Raw genomic sequence first — 3,843 nt, forward strand, 5'->3', positions numbered from 1 at the left:
TTCTTGGCCAATCTCAAAAAAGGCTAACCTCTTGTGAACGAGCTAAGGGCCTCCTTTTATAGGCAAAGGGGTCACCTACATTGCTCAATGGTAGGTTCACGAGATGTTACAGTGAACCTACATCGGTGCTTATCCATTTACCGCTGTCAGGTGCATTAAATGCAGATCTTGTCCATGTCAGCTAAGTGCTGGTGAAGACATGTGTCCAGGTGTTTCGACACCTAGACGCCCCGCTGGCGCATGCGGAATGCGCTGGAACACGGGGAAGCGGTGGTACTGTGGCAAGGGCGGTCTCCCTCTGGCGCGTTGCCACGTAATCCCGGCAAAAGGGTGCTTGCCGGGGCCTTGGTGCTTCCTCCCCGCAAGGAAGCTGGGCTTCGGCTGTCTTCCTGGCGAGGGGGGGGGGCTCGCCGGGGCCTTGTGCTAGGTGTGTTCATCACGTCTGTTGGACGGACGTGGCCTTGGGTGTCTTGCCGGCAAGACAGGCTTGCAGGGGCCTTGGATCTCTCGGGGGCGAGTCTTGTGTGGATTCCGCCGTGCCCTGCCGGCAGGGGCTCTTTGTGCCCATGCACAAGATTGGGGCACTAGAGACCCTAGTCTTTAGTGCATCGACATAAGAGGAAAGCTTTATTGATGAAGGTGGGGTTCTGTGACGCCTTTGTCTGGTCGTAGAACACAAACGAAGAACGCAAAGTTGCAGCTATGGCGAACTTGTAATCTATACAAAACCGAACTCTAAACGGTGCCCTAAGGGCTGTATATATGAGGGAATAGAGAGGCAATTTCGTGACCCTTGGAGGAGGGGTCCGGAAACAGCTCTAAACTCGGTTTCCTCACACATACGGACTCTAAATATAGCCTATATTATGGTATTTCGAAATTACATGGGCCTGGCCCAAAAATAAGGTGGCGCAACATCTGTAATAGCCTATGGACGGAATTTATAAAGTGACGTCTTGAATATTTCGTCCAAAGCCTTCATGCTCTCCTTATGGTAGCTTTAAAGTGCGAAAATCACCAGTGGAAGCTCCATTGTTCTCTCCCACGCGTGCATCCAAACCCATGACATGATACACTCTGTCATACATAAGCCTCATTGTATCTTTCCTCAAGACAGCCACCATACCTACCTATCAAGGCATTTCCATAGCCTTTCCGAGATACTTTGCCATGCAACATCCACCATCTCATGACTTGATCTTCATGTCATACATGCTTTTGCTTGATCATAGAGCCGCATGCTAGTTGGGCCTTGCCCTCATTACTCCTACATGACGCGCTAGTATCATTGCATATCCTGCTACACTGGCAGAGGCATACATTTGCATACATCATGATAGTCTTCACTTGTCTTTATGTTGAGTACTTCATACAAAGTGTGATGATTTTTCTTTCTATTCATGTAAAACATAGAGTGTTGCCCTTAAGTGAGGAAAAGATCCCAAAGTGGACAATACAAAAGATCCCAAAGAGGACAAATGAGAGATAAAAATAAAGAGCCAAAGAGGCCACAAAAAATAAAAATAAATAAAAATAAAAATAAAAAGAAATAAAAAGAGAGAAGGGGGCAACACCACTATTTCTTTTTTAAAGATCCACACTCGTACTCCATTACTATATTGGTACTACATAGAGATTATTATTCATGCATAACTATGTGGGGACCCTTACACTATAGAACTTGGTTTGCATATTCTAATGATGAGCCTCCTCAAATGACCTCTAGGTCTTCATGAGCAAACAAGTTGGATGAACCCCCACTAGTTCCATTTGAGAGTTTACCTTAGCTCATATGTGCATCTGTTACATGGCAATCCCTACTCCTCACATCATATGTATTATTTGGCTTTCTCTCGCCTATGGTTATCCTCATTGATGTGAGCCTTTCACACCTTTTTGTATTCCTTCCCCATCATTATTCTATTTGCCATCTTAAGTGCCAACATATCTTGCTTACGCTCATTCATTGCATGAGTGCTCAAAATCAAAAGGGAGAGGGTCATTTTGACTTGTGCCACACAAGTGGTCTCGGGATGAGTCAACATAAGATTCGAAGGAGACTAAGTCCGAGGTTTAGTAGATTGAGTTCTCAATTAACAACCCATCTCCCACTTCTTGCACGCAAACACCATTTGAAGACATTCGAGTCACGGACAACGAGAGCTCTTGCACCTTTATGTTCTTATTTTGCTAAGTTCAACACTAGATATAGATTCTTGCTTGTTATTGTCTTGACTTGAATTGCATATCTCACTTGCTTTACTTTGAATTTCTTATATTTGTGTTAGCATATCACCACAGAAATTATTGTATTATCATTTATCTACTCGAGGACGAGCAGAAATTAAGCTTGGGATGTTGATACGTCCCAAACGCATCTATAATTTCTGCTTGTTCCATGATCTTTTGGGTGACATTGTTATATGTTTTGCTATAATTTTATATCATTTTACACATATTTGGACTAACCTACTAACTCAGTGCACCCAGTGCCACTTTCTATCCGCTGATGTCTATTTTGCAGGGCTTTTACCCAATTTTCCGAAATCCAAAAGAATCCAGAAAAAAAAATCAGCGAAACAGAAGCTTCCAGATCACCAAAGGAGGGCCAGAGGGGGGCCAGGGGTCTCCCAGGCGGCCTGCTGGCGCGGCCAGGCCCTAGGCCACGCCAGGAGGTCACCTGGGTGGAACCCACCTCCTCCGGTGCCCTCCTTTGGCCTATATTTGGAGTCCTGAGAGGAAACCCTCGCAGACTTTCTAGAATCATGAATTTCTCCATCGTTCCACCGCCGTTGCGCTTCTGAAATCGGGACCATCACGAGACCTCTTCCCCGGCACCCCGCTGGAGGGAGGATTGACCTCCGAAGGCTTCTCCACCGCCATGGACGCTCCCCGGACGTGCCATGAGTAGTCCTCCTTGGACCATGAGTCCATGACTAGTAGCTATGTGATGTCTTCTCTCCAATCTTGTGCTTTAACGGTTAGTCCTTGTGAGCTGCCCTACATGATCAAGGCATCTATATAATTCTCTTGCTATTGCTATGTTCGGTTTGTTGGGATCCGATGGATAATGAGATTATGTTCAGATTGTTATGAGTTATATCTTTGACTATCCTTTTATATTATGTTCCTTATTGATTCATGCATGTTTTCCGTTGCTTTTTATTGCTTTGGCCAAGTAGTAAATCGTAACTCCAAGAGGGAGCGTTATGCATGATTGTGGGTTCGGGCCCCTCGATGTCTAGCTTGAGTGACAGAAACATGAGACTAGGGGATGTGCTTGTTGCCACCAGGGAGAAAACAACGGTGCTTGTGACCACGGTTGCAAGGATTGTTTATCTTACGCATAATTCGTTAATGCAGTTGTCTGTTGCTTTGAGTTTACACTTTGGGTGGGGCTCACAACTTAATACCGGAGAGATGTTCTGGATAGATAACTCAAGGTGGATGATTCATAAGTAGATGCTGATGAATAAACGGTCTACTTGTATTGGTGTACTGCCCATTACTATTGAACCTCTAACTATCAAGGAGCATAATTAGCATTGCGGTGCGATCTTAATTCTGTCAATTGCCGAACTGTGATTTGTTTACGCTAGCGTAGTTGTTTATCGTCTTTTGGGAGAGAGACATCACTAGTGAACATCATGTGACTCCGGTCCATATCAATATAATTATTTACACCTCCATCATTTACCGTTTTCATTTACTTTTCCATTGCAATCATTATTATCTTTCCGCTTGTGTTTTGATCCTTTGCAAACTACAAGGCCGGAGAGATTGACAACCTCTCTGTACTTGTTGCGAGCAAAGTTATTTGTTGTGTGTGCAGGTCCACGTCTT

The sequence above is a fragment of the Hordeum vulgare genome, chromosome 5H, assembly GCF_904849725.1.
Source record: "Hordeum vulgare subsp. vulgare chromosome 5H, MorexV3_pseudomolecules_assembly, whole genome shotgun sequence".
NCBI classification, from domain to species: domain Eukaryota; kingdom Viridiplantae; phylum Streptophyta; class Magnoliopsida; order Poales; family Poaceae; genus Hordeum; species Hordeum vulgare.